The sequence below is a fragment of the Benincasa hispida genome, chromosome 3 (genome assembly GCF_027475165.1).
Source record: "Benincasa hispida cultivar pf3 chromosome 3, pf3_genome.v1.1, whole genome shotgun sequence".
In the NCBI taxonomy this organism is placed as follows: Eukaryota; Viridiplantae; Streptophyta; class Magnoliopsida; order Cucurbitales; family Cucurbitaceae; genus Benincasa; species Benincasa hispida.
This window is the reverse complement of record NC_143480.1, coordinates 30,976,088-30,994,827: the sequence shown is the minus strand read 5'-3', so window position 1 is coordinate 30,994,827 and position 18,740 is coordinate 30,976,088.

The window sequence follows — 18,740 nt, the reverse complement described above, 5'->3', positions numbered from 1 at the left end:
GTGGCAAGTCTTGTAAATGAATAAAAAAAAATAATGAGTTGAAGGAAAGGACATCGCAAGTTCGTCAATCTTGTTAAGGACGTAACTAAGGTTCCGCTTTCCCTGGCCGCGTTCCCATATGTCTATGGTGAAACAGGGATGAACGTAATGAACGTAAGGTTGTTTTCATCTCTAGAAATACTTCTCGCTTTAGTTAACACATTCTTCCAACCTTCTCTCGATAGGCGGAATAACATCTTCACTTCTGCTCTCACAGGTGAAGATGCCGTCGAGCATGCTTTAGCTAAACTTAGCCGATTACCTTAATAAAGATTAAATCACTCTCTTAATCCTTCCCCTTTTCCCAGGGGATTAACGACACATGATGGAGAAAATGAATGATAAATGTGTGGAAAAGTACAGAAAGATGATAATGATTACAATAATGATATTTAAATCTAGAGATCAGCATTTGATACATATAGTGAATGAAAGATTAAAGAAATATGCACACAATAGATGAATGAAATAATAGAAAAAAGTATGGAAAGAGTGTCAATGTCTTGATACAGATCCCAATCGGAGACGTTGTGCTTGCCGGCGTGTGGATGAAATGAAGTGGAAAGCTTCTCTCTCAAGCTTGCTTTCCAGGTAGAAGTAACCTCTTGCATAGAGCTTCTTCTTCAGAAATGAAAAGAATTTCTTGCTCAGAGACTCACCTTTCAGCCTTGTCTCGTTGTTCTCCCAGATTTTCTCTATATTGTCTCTTCAGACAAGTCTCCAAAACAATGAATTCGAGGAAGCTATTTATAGACCTTGGCTCTCTATATTAGTGGTCCCACTTTGTAATTCTAATAATTCCTACCACGGCGTAGTGGAAATGTCCGCTCTGCTCCACGATCAATCTGTCAGAATCGTACAACAGAAAGCTGTACACGTCATAAGTCCTTCGAATGCGTTGCTCTTCACATCTTCGATCGATTGCCACATGCAGTGTAGTTGTTTTGAATTACCGCATGCGGTGGAAATGCGTTGATCGCTTGAATCCATGATCGATCGTTGCATGCGCTGCAATTGCGTTGATCTTTTCGTTCTTGATCGATTGCCGCATGTTGTGTGGATGCGTTGTTCATTTTCTCATCGAGCAATTAAATCATGCGGTGACCTATTTCCTGCAAAACAAAGACTTGGACATTCCATTTCTCCATAGCAATGGGGTTAATGGGTGTGTTTGATAACTTGTAGAAATACAAGTTATTTATACTGTTTTATTTAGATATTGCGGTAAAAAGAAAGAAACATTACGTCGATAGTATAGAAATTGGCTAAGAAATGCGAGAATTATAAAATGTTGTCAATACACCCACTAACACCATTGCGATGGTAGAATAGAATGTTTCAATTTCTATTTTGCAGGAAATCAGTCACCGCATGCGTTCATGGCTCAATGATAAAATAAACAATGCATCTACGTCGTATTGTGCCCATAATTCAGGAGATGATCAACGCAATAACGGTGCATGCGACAATCGATCAAGAGCTTAGTGATCAACGCAAATTCAACCGCATGCGCGATCGATCGAAGATGTAAAGAGCAACACATTTGCAGAGGATTCTGACAAATGTACAGCTCAGTTGTGCATTTCTGATGGGTTGATTGCGTAACAGAAGGAATATTCACTCTGCCATTTTAGGAGCTACCATAACCATAAAGTGGGGACCATGAAGTCAAAGAGCCAAGCTTCACCTATAAATAACTTCTGCAAATTCATTGAAAAATATACATGAATACATAGAGACGTGCATATATTGATTATGAGAGAGAGACTGGTCTGAAGTGACTGTCCAGAGTAGATCCGGGATAATCACGAGACAAGGCCGAGAGGTGAGTCTCCGAGCAAGGAATCCTTCCAATCCCCGCCGTTGAAGCTCTGTGCCAAGGCCATTTCTATCAGAAGAGCAAGCCTAAGAGGGAAGCTCTCCTCTCCATTACTTCCACACGCCGGCAAGCAAAACCTCCATTTGGAATCTGTGTCAAGACATTGACACTTTTTCTGTATTTGTTTCTAATCTCTATTTGATCATTTGTATTCATCTCCCTTAATATTTCATTCACACCATGTAGCAGACGCTTAATCGTAGTATTAAATGTTATGATAATTACCATTGTCATTTCTCTATCTATTTCCGTTCATCCATAATCCATTTTCTCTATGATATTTTCCTAATTCACTAGGTAAATAGAAAGAATTAAGCGAGTGAGTTAATTGTGTTAAAGAAATAATTAAGTTTAGCTAAAGCATGCTCGACGACATCTTCACCTGTGAGAGCAGAAGTGAAGATGTTATTCCGCCTATCGAGAGAGGGTTGGAAGAATGCATTAACTAAAGCGAGAAGTATTTCCAGAGATGGAAACAACCTTGCGTTCATCACGTTCATCCCTGTTTCACTATAGAGATATGGGAACACGGCCAATCACCGAGAGGTGTACGCCAAGGAAAAATGGAACCTTAGTTTCATCTTTAACGCAATTGACAAACTTGCGATTTTTTTACTATATATTCTTTCTCTTTTTGCTACATTCATAAAGACTTGCCATCAGATACATAGATTCTTTGTACAATTTCACAGTCAGTTCTCGAACTCAGTATCATGTATCATGTATCTTTATCTTGTATCATATTAGTTTAGGATTTTATTTTATCAACATAATTTTATTTCATCGCAATTTACATTCATGTATAAACCTAATTCTTTATTCATTGTTAAATCGGTCGCATGTATCACAAAAGTAACGCATTAACGAAAACAATCCCAGTGTTCGACCTCGAATTATTCTGAGAAACTTGCGTTGAAATTATAATTGGTTTCAGCACAAGGAAACTTGTGACATGCATTACTCCATTGCATACTACGAGCATATCATTAACAACGCATATATTTAGACGTAGTATCGCATAGACATTCTCTTTATCACAAAAGAACTTTAGCGCATATTTAGCACATCATTCATTGCATCCACAAGCCATACGTTAGAGTAGATAAAGAGATTAAATCTATATCATCAAGTTTATGGTGCCATTGCATGGGACATGGACTTGTTTATTCATTCACATTCATATTTGTCCACATGCTTAAAGATATAAATTTACCGTTACAAGTTTATGGCGCCATTGCCGGGGACATGGACTTGTTCATTCATTCACATTCATATTTTTCCACATGCATAAAGATATAAATTTACCGTTACAAGTTTATGATGCCATTTTCGAGGATTGGTAACGGTTAGTGTTGAGTATTTTTGTGATATTTTGCAGGACAGATCTCTTTGTACTGTCTGTTTAATGTGAAGAACAGGCTGACGGTTTATAAGTATTGGAACTTATCCAGAATTTGAAGCTGACCCAAAGATCGAGCGTACTTTTCGCGTAAGGGCACGCCAGAACGGAGCAAGGCATAGAAGAGTCAATATGGCAGACAACAATAATAATGAGGCATCCAAAGGAAACCAAGAGGTAAACCGGCCAGTGCAAGATCCCATTTTTCTTGCTGCTGACCGCAATATCCCTATGAGGAATTATGCGGAGCCCAATCTCTATGACTTCTTGCCTGAAATTTCACGACCAGTGGTTGAGGAGAATGCACGTTTCGAGATAAAGTCGGACATGCTCCAAATGATACAAAACACGGGGTAGTTCAGAGGTCTACAAGGTGAGGACCTACATGCCCATCTTACCAGCTTTGTCGAGATGTGCAGTACCTTCTCCATCCCTGGCGTAACCCCAGAGGTGGGCTCATTCATTGGAGCCAAGCGAAATAACGTCCTAGGACCAGTTGGAGGAACGGTTCATGAAAAAGTTCTTCCCTCCAGCAGTCAACACAAGAAGACGAAAGGATGTGTTGAACTTCGAGAAGATGGATAACGAGACTCTGAGCACCGCTTGGGTATGATTTAGAAGGTTGGTGAAAAATTTTCCGGATATCGGGATTCCCGATTGCATTCTGATGGAAACTTTTTATAACGGCCTAAACAGATCAACACAAGTCGTTACTGATGCCTCCGCAGTGGGAGGATTTATGGATAAAACCTACACAGAAGCCAAGGTCATCCTTGATCGCATATCGTGAAACACGGATGGCTGGGTGGACAACGAGTACGTAGGAAGAGGCTCCGAGAGAAGAAGAAATGACAATGCCATTGTACCTGCGGATACAATGACAACTTTGGCCGCACAGATGGCCGCGGTAACCTCTCTTCTCCAGACGATGTCACTTAATCAAGGTGCCCTCTCTCAAAGTTCAGTGCAACCCAATACACCGGCATAAGTGGCTGCAATAAATTGCGTCCAATGTGGAGGGGGGCATGCAGTAGAAATATGTCCATTAAACTCGCAGCAAGTGTTTGCTATCCAGAACAATTCATAATCCTACACTTATAGTCCCGGTTGGCAGAATCACCCTAATTTCAGTTGGGGAGGAAATCACAACCAAGGGGGGCCGAGTAACCATCAGAACAGCAACTCCGAGAATCGAGGAAATCCTCCACCTTTTCTTCAAAATTAGAACCAGAGTCATCAGAGACAACCGCAAAACCAACCTTCCTACTTAAACACCTCTGGAAATTCATTGAAGTCCCTGCTCAAGCAATATATTGAGAAGAACGATGATGTCATGCAGTCGCAGGCATCTTCAATAAAAAACTTGGAGATCCAAGTTGGGCAATTGGCAGCCAAACTACGCAATAGAACACCTGGAATGCTGCCAAGAAATTTCGAAGCCTTAGGATCTCACGGGAAGGAGCAATGTCCTTGACGACATTGTAAGCTTGACCGCCTGCTGAGGTGTGGATTGCGTTCATCATGAGAAAAATGTCTTCCGGTCCATATCTCTAAATTCTATGTTTAATTGCTTTCTTAAATACCTTCTTTAATGTTTTATGAATTTTGTTATTTATTGCTTCCTTAAACTTGTTTTTATTGTTTTATGAAATTACTTCTCATTTAATTCACTTGCGTTAATTTTCTTGCTCTGTCTAATTTCCTTTCTTTTCTGTATTAATTACGTTATCCTTAATTGTGGTGAATGATTGTTTAAAAGAAATTGATTACCGCAAAGTCCTAGCGACTTGCATTGATGAAAAAAAAAAGTAAATTATAATAATAAAAAAATAATAACAATCTACATTCGGTATGCATTACGATGATGGGTGCATCTTGTGCCAACAAGATACACTTTGCGTTCATCCTACCCAAATGCATTGCACTGAGGCATGTGTTGCGCTCATATGTATTTTTCACCCGTCCTTAGTGAAAATGCACTATGTTGAGGTAGTGTTGCGCTAGTAGAAATACAGTGCGCCCGTCCTCCAGAAATGCGTTGAGCCGGGGGGTGTGTTGCGCTGATACATGCGTTGTTGCCCGTCCTCTGCAAAGATGCATTTGCGTTGATGGAGGCATTGTGTTGATTCTTAACCTTGCGTCCATCCGAATAAAACACCAAAGACAAATTCTTTTTGCAAATAGAGTAGTCCAATCGTTTAGGGTTCCAAGGACATGATGAATTCGCAGACGAAAGGACGTACTTCTCTGTTGATTCATAAATGTGAGGAGCACGGCGACAGGCTTTTTGAGTACCTCGAGGCCTGCCATCGCAGAGTTTGCGTTGGGCCCATCAAGGCCCAACCTTTAAATTCCAGCCTCCTTCTTCTTAGGTCGTCTATTTGAGTCTTTTGCAAAAAAAAAAAAAACCCTAATCGCCTCTACATACAAAGACTTCCGAGTTTTCTTCCTAAAACCCTAAGAACTTTCCCAACGTTTTCACTCAGTACATCCCTGGCCGATCAGTCTTACCATCCATCCTCTTTACCTTCATCACCCTCACAAGGCCAAATCACTGCAAGAGAGGCGGCATTCCTCGTAGCAAGCTGTCGTCTCGCTGACCAACCAAAACCCATCCCTCGAGTCATCGGAAAACCTCGGCAAAAGCCTTTAGCAGCCAGACCACTTTGCATTAAAGAGGGGCGGAGCACAAAAAGTGCCCCACTCCCAACACTGTCTTCTGAAAGTGAAAAGAAGAGAAGAGACGATAGCGAGGTGTTTGGGAGCATACTTAGTAATATGGAGAAGGAAAAGGGGGCTACCCGAAGTTGGGGTTATTAATCAGCCACTACCTTCGGAGGAGGAGATGAAGGAAGCTTCGAGAAGGAGCGCTCTGGCAATCTCGGATCCTAAGGAAACTACTCACATAGAATTCTATGAGGGACCCATCAGGGTTGCTTTGGAGGAAACGATAGCGGAGAAGCAGCCTGAAATGGCTGAGGAGAAGAAGAAGAAGAAGATCAAGGAGAAAAGGGCTGAAGGAGATCAGGAAGCCCATCCAATCAAAAAGAAAGAAAGAAAAACGAGTGAAAAGAGGGAACGCAGGCGGGAGGAGATGCGCCTAAAGAAGAAGGAGGAGAAGAGAAAGAGGGCTGAGAGCCCAAAAATCGACAAAGAATCCACCTCTGCAAGGGTGGATAAGGGGGAGTCAGCACAACAAAAAGAATCAATGCAACCTGAGGAGGAAACAATGCAAATACAAACGGTTGCGATTGATGATGGAGAAGATTCAGACCTTCCCCATGGATCCTTTACCTTTGGTAGTTCGCCCTCCAAGCCCTCCTACAGAACCCCTCTCCCCACTCCCCGAACATTTCACCAACCTTCTTCTTGCTCCTGCTTCACCTAACGCATATCCAGTAGCCTCATCCTCCCCTTCATCTTCACCGCAATTTTCCTCTCCACCGCCGCATGTTGATGACCCACCTGATTTGGGTGAAGGCACTTCTGCCTAACCCCAAAACATTGAGGGTGAAACATCGCAGGCGCAGCCCACCATTGCCACCCTAGCTGCTGAACTTGCTGATATGCGTTCTCTTCTTTCTCATCAACATGATTATTTCTGCCAGAGAATAACGGAGGTACACGAGCGACAAGAAGAGTTGCAACGCAGTGTTGCGATGACAAGGCAGGTGTGGAGCAACATTCAATGCAATATCTATACGATCCACCTGAACCAAAAACAAGTAACAGAGTGCAACCATGAGTACTTCAACTTCTAGACAGCCTATCTCCATGGTCCCATGGTGCCTCCGCACTTACAGCAACATTTGCACTTTGAAGAAGCTCTTCGTGTTCCTCCACAAAATCCTCCTCCTGAACCTCCTCCTCAATAAATCTACAAATTCTTTTGTGATCATTCTTTTATTTTTATTTCATTTATTATTTCTATGTCTAGAAGCTATTTCTTTATTCTTTGTACATGCTCAAATTTTGTATTGTGTTATTTGTCATTCTTTGTATACTTGGTTAATTTTTAATGCAACTGAGTAACAATTCTTTCCGTATGCGTTAGCCTCTTATTTATCATCCTTTGTCAATTATTGCGATGTTCTTTATCTTTTCTTTTGCATTATTCATTGAGCTACCATGATGAATTATGTGCATACCCTTAGAAACATTTTCCACACTTTGTATTTTCTGACAAACACTTAGATAATTCATAGCAATAGTACTGCTTTACCTTTTATCCTTCAAGACTCTACTCAAACCTTCTTTTCAAAATTTTGACTAAGTGTTTTGTCTATTTTGTCCAAAACAACGCAATGAGGACCTTGCGCATCTCTAAATTTGCGTCGAAGGTGGGTTTCCAAGAACGACGCAATATGAAAATAAAAAAATGAGATAAAAATAAAAGAATATAAGAAACAACTCCTCTGACTAGCAAAAGTTAAACTTAGCTAAAAATCAGGAGTTGAAGTTGAGATTGGCACACAACCGTAGTTGGATGTTTGCATGACATCCGTGGGAACAAGCCAAAACGAAGGGTGTAACCATGATCAACAATCTCTAATAAAATGACACAAACTAGACCACTGCATACAGACGCACCAAGTTGTTTTTGCATGAAGAGTAAACATTCTTTTCAAAACAAGAAAGGAATTTTTTAGAAGAGATTTGTTGTATAAAAGAATAAAGTAGAGTCTGTTTATAAATTATCAAGGATAGAAAGAAATTGCATTGTTAAGTAATGTTGCCTAGGTGGAGCATTCGGAGCAGCCAATCGACGCAAAATAAGGATAGGAATTGAGCAATTTTACCTTAGTAAAAGATATGCTTGAGAACAAGCATATATCTAAATTTAGGGGTGTGATAACTTGTAGAAATATAAGTTATTAATATTGTTTTATTTAGATAATGCGGTTAATTGAAAGAAAAGTTGCATTGATAGTATAAAAATTGGCTAAGAAATGCGAAAATTATAAAATGTCGTCAATACACCCAGTAACACCATTGCGATGGTAGAATAGAGTGTTTCAATTTCTATTTTGCAGGAAATCAGTCACTGCATGCGTTCATGGCTCAAAGATAAAATAAACAACGCATCTACATCGCATTGTGCCCATCATTCAAGAATGAAGAGATGATCAACGCAATGACGACACATGCGACAATCGATCAAGAGCTTAACGATCAACGCGGATTCAACTACATGCGGTAATAAAAAACAATAACGCATGCGCGATCGATTGAAGATGTAAAGAGCAACGCATTTGCGGAGGATTCTGACAAATGTACAACTTTCAGTTGTGCATTTCTGATGGATTGATTGCGTAACAGAAGAAATATTCACTCTGCCATTTTAGGAGCTACCATAACCATAATGTGGGGACCACGAAGTCAAAGAGCGAAGCTTCACCTATAAATAGCTTCTACAAACTCACTGAAAAATATACATGAATACATAGAGACATGCATATATCGATTTTGAGAGAGAGACTGGTCTGAAGCGACTGTCTAGAGTAGATTCGAGATAATCACGAGACAAGGTCGAGAGGTGAGTCTCCGAGCAAGGAATCCTTCCAATCCCCTCCGTTGAAGCTCTGTGCTAAGGTCATTTCTACCAAAAGAGCAAACCTGAGAGGGAAGCTCTCATCTCCATTACTTCCACGCGCCGGCAAGAAAAACCTCCGTTCGGAATCTGTGTCAAGACGTTGACACTCTTTCTGTATTTGTTTCTAATCTCTATTTCATCATTTGTATTAATCTCCCTTAATCTTTCATTCACACCATGTATCCGACGCTTAATCATAGTATTAAATGTTATGATAATTACCATTGTCATTTCTCTATCTATTTTCGTTCATCCATAATCCATTTTCTCCATGATGTTTTCCTAATTCACTAGGTAAATAGAAGGAATTAAGCGAGTGAGTTAATTGCGTTAAAGAAATAATTAAGTTTAGCTAAAGCATGCTCGACGACATCTTCACCTGTGAGAGCAGAAGTGAAGATGTTATTCCGCCTATCGAGAGAGGGTTGGAAGAATGCGTTAAATAAAGCGAGAAGTATTTCCAGAGATGGAAACAACCTTGCGTTCATCACGTTCATCCCTATTTCACCATAGAGATATGGGAACGCAGCCAATCACAGAGAGGTGTACGCCAAGGGAAAGTGGAACCTTAGTTGCATCTTTAACGCAATTGACAAACTTGCGATGTTTTTACTATTTATTCTTTCTCTTTCTGCTACATTCATAAAGACTTGCCATCACATACATAGATTCTTTGTACAACTTCACAATCAGTTCTCGAACTCAGTATCGTGTATCATGTATCTTGTATCTTGTATCATATTAGTTTAGGATTTTATTTTATCAACGTAATTTTATTTCATCGCAATTTACATTCCTGTACAAACCTAATTCTTTATTCATTGTTAAATCGGTTGCATGTATCACAAAAGTAACGCATTAACGAAAACAATCCCAGTGTTCGACCTTGGATTATTCTGAGAAACTTGCATTGGAATTATAATTGGTTTCAGCACAAGGAGACTTGTGACATGCATTACTCCATTGCATACTACGAGCATATCATTAATAATGCATATATTTAGACGTAATATCACACAGAAATTCTCTTTATCGCAAAAGAAATTTAGCGCATATTTAGCACATCATTCATTGCATCCACAAGCCATGCGTTAGAGTAGATAAAGAGAATAAATCTATGTCATTAAGTTTATGGTGCCATTGCCAGGGACATGGACTTGTTCATTCATTCACATTCATATTTGTTCACATGCTTAAAGATATAAATTTACCGTTACAAGTTTATGGCGCCATTGCCAGGGAAATGGACTTGTTCATTCATTCACATTCATATTTCTCCACATGCTTAAAGATATAAATTTACTGTTACAGTGTTCACGACACTGTACAATATTCGTATTTCTAAGCTAATTTCTATACTGTCGACGCAATTTTTCCTTCTTTTTGCCGCATAATATAAATAAAACGATATAAATAACTTGTATTTCTACAAGTTATCACACCTCCAAATTTAGATATATGCTTGTCGTCAATCATATCTTCGACTAAGGCAATTTCGCTCAACTCCCATCCTAACTTTGCGTCGATCGGCTACTCTGAATGCTACGCCTTTACAAAATTACTCAAAACCGTAAGTTCCTTCTATCCTTTAACAATTCATCAACATGCTCTACTTTATTTTCATCTAAAAAAAACCTCTACCCAATGTTCCCTTCAAGTTTTGAGAAGAATATTTTACCTCTTGTTGCAAAAAGATTGAAGTGCATCTTTATGTGATGGCCTGGTTTGTGTCATCGTATAGAGAATTTTGATCATGGTTACACCCTTCATTTTGGCTTGCTCCCACGGGTGTCATGCGAGCATCCAACTTCGGTTCTGTACCAATCCCAACTTCAACTATTGATCCTCAGCCAAGTTTTACTTTTGCTGGTCAGAAGAGTTGTCTCTTTTATCCTTATTTTCTCTCTCTGTTTTTTTATTATGTCAATCCTGGAAACCTAACTTCGTTTTGGCTTGTTCCCACGGGTGTCATGCAAATATCCAACTACGAGTAGGTTCCTTTCACGACTTAACTCTTATCAGGTTGGGATTTCCCTTGCGCTGACAGTGGAGTTTTTATGATTTTTTTTTACGATGTTGATGAACGCATTTACCTGATATTACCGCATCCGCTTGATCGCATCTGCTCAGACCTTCCCTACCCCCAAATTTAGAGATGCGCAAGGGTCTCATTGCGTTGTTTTGGATAGAAAAGACAAATCACTTAGTCAAAATTTTGAAATGAAGGTTTGAGCAGAGTCTTGAAATAGAGAAGGTAAAACAGAGCTATTGCAATGAATTGTCTAAGTGTTAGGCAGAAAATGAAACGTATAAAGAAATTTTGCTAAGGGTATGCATACTACTCATCATGGCAGCAGAATTAACAACGCAAAAGAAAAGACAAGAATTACCGCAATAATTGACAAAGGATGATAAAAGTAAAGAGGCTAACACATATGGAAAGAATAATTGCTCAGTTGTATAAAATTTGACTAAGTACACAAAGAATTATAAACATCGCAACACAAAATTGTAGCATGTACAAAAGAATACAAGGTATAACTTCTATATAAAAGAATTGAATGAATGGCCACAAAGAAAAAAATAGCAAAATTGCGGAGAAGGTGGCACACCCCCAAATTTAAAGTTGCAGTGGGGGATCTTGAGGAGGATGTTGTGGAGGAGCTGGTTGAGGCGCATCTTGAAACTACAGAGGTTGCTGTAGATGCGGAGGCCCCATGGGACCATGTAAATAAGCTATTAAGAAGTTGAAGTACTCATGGTTGCGTTCTGCCATCTGTCTTTGGTTCAGACGGATGGTAAAGATATTGCATTGAATATTAACCATCGCCTATTGCATCATTGTATAACTGCGTTGCAACTCTGCGTTGATCTCCTGCAACTCCGTTATTGCTTGCGGAAGAAGTTAAGTTGATGAGAGAAGAGGGAACGCATTTCTACTAAGTCAGCAGCAAGGGTTGCGATGGTGGGTTGCGTCGTTGATGTCTCACCAACATCGGTTTGAGGTTGAGCAGAAGGGCCTACTCCCAAACCGTGTGGGTCATCAACATGCAGCGATGGAGGTGAAAAGTGAGGTGGAGATGGATGGTGGGGAGACACTGCTAGAGATGCGGTGTTTGAATCTAGAGCAAGAAGAAGGTTGGTGAAGTGTTCGGGAAGAGGGGAAAGGAGCTCAATTGAAGGGCTTAGTGGGAAAATGATTAAAGGCAAAGGGTCCAAGGGTCGTTGGGTTCACTCTTGCAGTGATTTTTCTTGGACTTTTTCCTTACCCTTATCATTGTGGCACTGCTTTTTTGGTTTGGGTTGTTGCGGCGCATTCAGATCTATGAGGGGCCTTTTGGCCTGAAGCTCGGGGCAATGTGGGGAGTCCTTGAGAAGCATTCTTAGGATCTTCATATGAATGAGGTCGTGAACTTCAAGCAAGGGCTCTTCATCAATGCCTACGCCCACAGAGAGGCATAGGCTCAAAATCGTCCACGGAAAGAAGTATTGGCCTCTCACACGGCCAACAAAGCCTCGAATCTGCTTTGCAATCATCTGGCCTACATCAATCGAAATTCCTCGTGCGATATAGTATGCAGCCATGACTTGATCCCTTGAGATTGTTTTTTCATGCGTTGTTGGGATGAGCCATCGTTTCACCAAATATACCCAAACTCGCACCTCTGGGAGCAGCTTATTGGAGGCGAGGGTCCTAATGCCTGTTAAAGATACAGACTACTTGGTGCCTGGTTGCGTTAATACCTTTAGCACATCCTTCATGTGTTCTTCTTTAGGATTATCAATTAACTTGTTATCTGGTGCTTCTGGGATGTTCTTCAACTTGTATAATTCATTGATGTCTTTGCACTAAACGACACTACCCTCCCTTCTATGGTCACTGCATCTTCGGTGTCAAGGAGCCGACCGTGATAAAAGGCCCTCACTACCGCAGGAATAATGATGGATGGGCATTGGCAAAAAGTCTCCCACCCATGCTTCAACACAACACTCGTGATCATATCTGGTAACGGAGTTGACGCAGGAAAGAAACCCATCTCCATCATCATATCATCATTTTCTTTCTTTGTTGATGGGTGCCTCCTAGTCGACGCAAGCTCGCTGCTCTCAACTTTAGCCTTGCCCTTGTCTGGAGCCAATGAAAGGCGGGATTTTTGTCTTTGTTTGCGTTCCCTTATGCGCTACACATTTGCTTTGCATCATTTTTCCTTCTTCTCCTCCCTCTTCTTTTCTTCTTCTTCTTCTTCTCTCATTTCTCTCCCAAGCTGCTCTGAGACAAGCAAAATGTGTTGCTCATCCTCAAGCTTTTTCTTTTTTTCTTCTACTACCCTTGCGTTGTCACAACACACGTCTTCATTGTGCAGTTTCCTGGCGAAATCGTCTGATGCGATGATTTGGCATGCACGTGACATCTTTTCTTGCTTTTCCTCTGCCGCTCTTTTTCTTCTCTCCTCTTCTTCTGCTATCGTTGAAAAATGATGGGTCACTTGTTGACCCTTGTGGCGCATTCTCCTTGCAACGCCGCATAAGAAGGGTAATGTCAGGATCTTCTCTGTCTTCAGTTGCAACCATTCTGATATGCGGTGATGAAACTTGAGGTTACGCTGATGCTTTGGCTTGCGTTGACACCCCCTCTTCCACCCTTGCGGTGGTTGATTCTCCGTTAAAATCTAGGTTTTCTGCCCTCTTCCTTTTCTCTTCCTTCTTCAGGTGCTTCTCTTCTCGCCTGCATTGTTTCTTTTCATTCTTCTTCTTTTCTCTCTTCTCCTTCTTCAACCGGGCAGCTTCATCTTCTTACAACCGTTTTTCTTTGCTTTTTCTCTTCTTCTTCCCTTCGGTCGTCCTCGGCTACTTCTTTGCTCCTACAACCTCCAGAACGGCCCTGATGGGTCCCTCATTGAAGTCAGTTGGAACAGTCTCCTTAGGATCCGTAGTGGCCAGGGCCATTCTCCGCGAAGCTTTTGCCATTTTCTCCTCCGAAGGTAGGGTCTGGTTCACAACTCCAGCATCCGGTAGCCCCCCTCTCTTTCAATATTACTCAAAATGCTCCCAAATACCTCTTTGTCGTCTCTTCTCTTCAATTCGCTTTCTGACGAAGGTACTGGGAGCACCACCTCAGGTTTGGTGGTAGGGGCACTCTCCGTGCTCGGCCCTTCTCGAATGGTGAGTGGTTTGGCTACAGAGGTCTTTCGTCGAAGTTTTCCAACGATTCTTTAGGCAGGCTTAGGCTAGGCGGCGAGGCGGCAGCTAGCAGTGAGGAATGTCGCCTCCCGTGCGGTGACGGGGGCTTGGGAAGGAGAAGATGGTAGATAAGATGAGTGTGAAGATTGTCCGGCCATGGTTTCAGTTGAGTGAAAGAGTTAAGAAAATTTTGGTTTGAGGAATGGGATCGGAAAGGTATGGTATGTAGAGAAAATTTTAGGGTTTTTTTCGTGAAAGATTCAAATAAACTCCTTGGTTGAAGGAGGTAAGATTTATAGGTTGGGCCTTAATGAGCCCAACACAATCTTTGTGTTGCAGACTTCGATATTCTCAAAAAGCCTGCCGCCGTGCCCTCCCATTATTATTTAGTAGAAAGGACGTCCTTTTGTCTGCTAAGTCATAATTCCCTCGGATGCTTAAATGATTCAACTACTCTCTCATAAAGATTTTATCATTTTATTTTATTCAGACAGGCGCAATGTAAGGATTAACGCAATGCATCCGTTACCGCAAATTCATAGTTGTGGAGGACAGGGACAACGTATGCATTAGCACAACACACCCCTCAACGCAAACGCATTTCTAGAGGATGGGTGCACGGTATTTCTATCAGCACAACACTACCTCGACATAGTGCATTTTTGCTGAGGACGGGCGCAGTGTACACACGCACGCAACTCATTCGTCAATGTAATTCATTTGTGGAAGATGGAAGCAAAATGTATCTATCAGCGCAAGATACACCGATCATCGTAATGCATACCAGATGTTATTAAAGTTTTTATTATTATTATTATTATTTTTGTTTCATCAACATCGCAACTGTTATCCTCACAACTAAGTTGGTAAGACGTTGCAGTGTTCATTTTCTTTTTACTATTCATTCACTGTAATTAGGAACAATGCAATGCTAAGACAGGAATGTAAATAAATTCAACAAAGCATGAAATTAACGCAACGTGAATTGAAGTAGAGGTAAATTCAGAAAGCAATAAAGACTAATTTAAGAAAGCAGTAATAACGCAATAAAGAAAGCAGTAGAGAAAGTTGTAAAGAAAGTGATAACGAAAGCGATAAAGATAGATGTTAGGGATGCTGCTTGAGACAAAGTTCTTCAAGAGTACCGCAATCTGCATCCCTGCAGGCGGTTAGACTTTCCTGCGCAATGTCACTACTGACATTACTCCTTCCCATGAGATCCGGGGGCTTCTGAATTACTTGCCAGCGTTCCCGGTATTCTAGTCCGAAGCTCGGCTGCCAATTGCCCTATTTAGACATCCAAATTCCTTATGGAAGACGCCTACAATTACATAACCGCATCATTTTTCTCGATGTACTACTTCAGTAGGGCTTTCAAGGATGATGAATTTATAGAGATGTCTGATATGGAAGGTTGGTTGTGCGATTTCCATTAGTGACTCTGATTCAGACCCTAGTGAAAAGCTGGAGGATTTCCTCGATTCCCGGAGTTGTTCTATGAATTCCTCTAGCCTCCCTGATCGTTGTTACCCCCTCCCCCCCCCCCAACTAAAGTTAGAGTGGTTCCGCCAACCTGGATTATATGTGTTGCTGTACGAGTTATTCCAAATGGCATACACTGATTGCGGGTTCGATCGGCACATTTATGCTGAATGACACCCTCTGCATTGTGCACAGCTGATTGCTACCACTTGTGCCAGCGCATTGGTTTGTGCTGCACCCTGAGAGTGGGTTCCTTGGTTAATTGCCATCGTCTGGAGGAGAGAGGTCACTGCGGCCATTTGTGCGACCAATGTTGTCATTGTATCAGTTGGTACAATGGCATTTTCTGTTCTTCTTCTCTTTAGGCTTCTTCCCTCATACCCGTTGTCTATCCAGTCATCTGTGTTTCGCAAAATGCGATCCAAGATGAATTTAGCTTCAATATAGGTCTTGTCCATAAATCCTCCTGCCGCGGAGGTATCAACAACAGCTTGAGTTGATCGGTCTAGGCTGTTGTAAAAGGTCTCCATCATAATGCAATTGAAATCCCGATATACAGACAGTTCTTTACCAATCTTCTGAATTGCACCCAAAAGTGTTGAGAGTCTCATTTTCCATCTGCTCAAAATTCAACACATTCCTCCATCTTCTTACGTTGACAGTTGGTGGGAAGAATTTCTTCATGAACCACTCTACCAACTGGTTCCATGAAGTAATTTCATTTGGCTCTAGTGAATGAGCCCACCTCTTTGCCTCATCCCTCAGTGTGTACGGGAAGAGATATAATCTAATTCCCTCAAGAGTAATGCCAGGAATGGAGAAAGTGTTGCACATTTCCACGAAGCTGGTCAAATGTGCGTGCGGGTCTTCACCTTGCATACCTCCAAATTACCCCGCATTTTGGATCATTTGAAGCATGACCGACTTGATCTCAAAGTGTGCATTCTCCTCAACCATAGGTCTTGAATTTTCGGGCAATAAGTCATATAGATTCGGCGCCACATACTTCCTCATCGAGATGTTGCGGTCGATAGCAAGAAAAACAAGGTCTTGCGTTGATCGATTAACCCCTTGATTCCCTTCAGGCCTATGATTACTATTCGCTATGTTTCTCCTTCGCCTAATTCGGTTTTGGCGTGCTCTTGCGCGAAAAGTACGCTCGATCTCTGGGTTGGCTTCGAATTTTGGATCAATCCCAGTACTCATAAATCGTCAGCTTGCTCTACGCGATAAATAGACAGTACAGCAGAGATCTATCCTGCAAAATACCACAAAACTATTCAACAATAAACGTTACCAATCCCCGGCAAAGCTCGATGCGCCTGAACCCCGAACCATCTTGACCTCGGCTAAGTCTGGCGCCAAAAACTTGATAACATTTAAAAATTTATAATTTTCTATATTGCTTATGCATACTGATGAATGAATGATTCAAGTTCTTGTCCCTGGCAACGGTGCCAAAAACTTGATAAACGAGATTTATGTATCTTTATCTTTTTATCAATATATTTTATTATGCGCTAATGAATGAAAATAATGATGCTCTATGCGCTTAAGTGTTTACGATAAAGATATTGTTGCGATACTACGTTCCAAGTGTATGTGATGATGATAATATGCTTCGTAGTATGCGATGATGTAGTGTGTGTCACAACTTTTCTTGCGCTGGAACCAAGTATAATTCCAATGTAAGTTTCTTAGATTGACCTGAGGTCGAACACGGGGATTGTTGTTGTTTAGATGTGATACTAATGTGGTAAATGCGACCGGTTTATCATAAAGAATAAAGAATTTGGTTTCACAGAAATGTAAATTGCGATGAAAAGTAAATTGCGTTGATAAAATAAATGTCTAAACTATTAATGATACAGGGTGAGGACTGGCTGTGAAGTTGTGCAAAAGAATCTAATGAATGTGGTGGCAAGTCTTATGAATGAATCAGAAAAAGAATGAGTTGAGGGAAAAGATATCGCAAGTTCGTCAATCTCGTTAAGGATGCAACTATTTTCGCTTTCCCTTGGCTTACACCTTTCAGTGATCGGCCGCGTTCCCGTATGTTTATGGTGAAATAGGGATGAACGTATTGAATGCAAGATTGTTTCCATCTCTGGAAATACTTCTCGCTTTAGTATAGCATTCTTCCAACCTTCTCTCGATAGGCGGAATAATATCTTCACTTCTGCTGTAACAGGTGAAGATGTCGTCGAGCATGCTTTAGCTAAACTTAGCTGATTACCTTAACAAAGATTAACTCACTTACTTAATCCTTCCCCTTTTCCCAGGGGATTAATGATACATGATGAAGAAAATGGATGATAAATGTGTGGAAAAGAACAGAGAGTTGATAATGATTACGATAATGATATTTAAATCTAGCGATCAGCGTTTGATACATATCGTGAATGAAAGATTAAAGAAAGATGAACACAGTAGATGAATGAAATAATTGAAAAAAAAATATGGAAAGAATGTCAATATCTTGATACAGATCCCAATCGGAGACGTTGTGCTTGCCGACATGTGGATGAAATGAAGTGGAAAGCTTCCCTCTCAAGCTTGCTTTCCAGGTAGAAGTGATCTTTTGCACAGAGCTTCTTCTTCGAGAATGGAAAGAATTTCTTGCTCAGAGACTCACCTTTCAGCCTTGTCTCATCGTTCTCCCGGATTTTCTCTGTATTGTCTCTTCAGACCAGCCTCCAAAACAATGAATTCGAGGAAGCTATTTATAGACCTTGGCTCTCTGTATTAGTGGTCCCACTTTCTAATTCTGATAATTCCTGCCATGGCGTAATGGAAATGTCCGCTCTGCTCCACGATCAATCTGTCGGAATCGTACAACAGAAAGTTGTACACGTCAGAAGTCCTTCGAATGCGTTGCTCTTCACATCTTCGATCGATCACCGCATGCGGTGTAGTTTTTTTGAATTACTGCATGCGGTGGAAATGCGTTGATCACTTGAATCCATGATTGATCGTCGCATGCGCTACAATTGCGTTGATCTTTTTCGTTCTTGATTGATTGCTGCATGCTGTGTGGATGTGTTGTTCATTTTGTCCTCGAGCAATTAACGCATGCAATGACCTTTTTTCTGCAAAACAAAGACTTCGCCATTCTATTTCACCATCGCAATGGGGTTAGTGGGTGTGTTCACAACACTTTACAATTT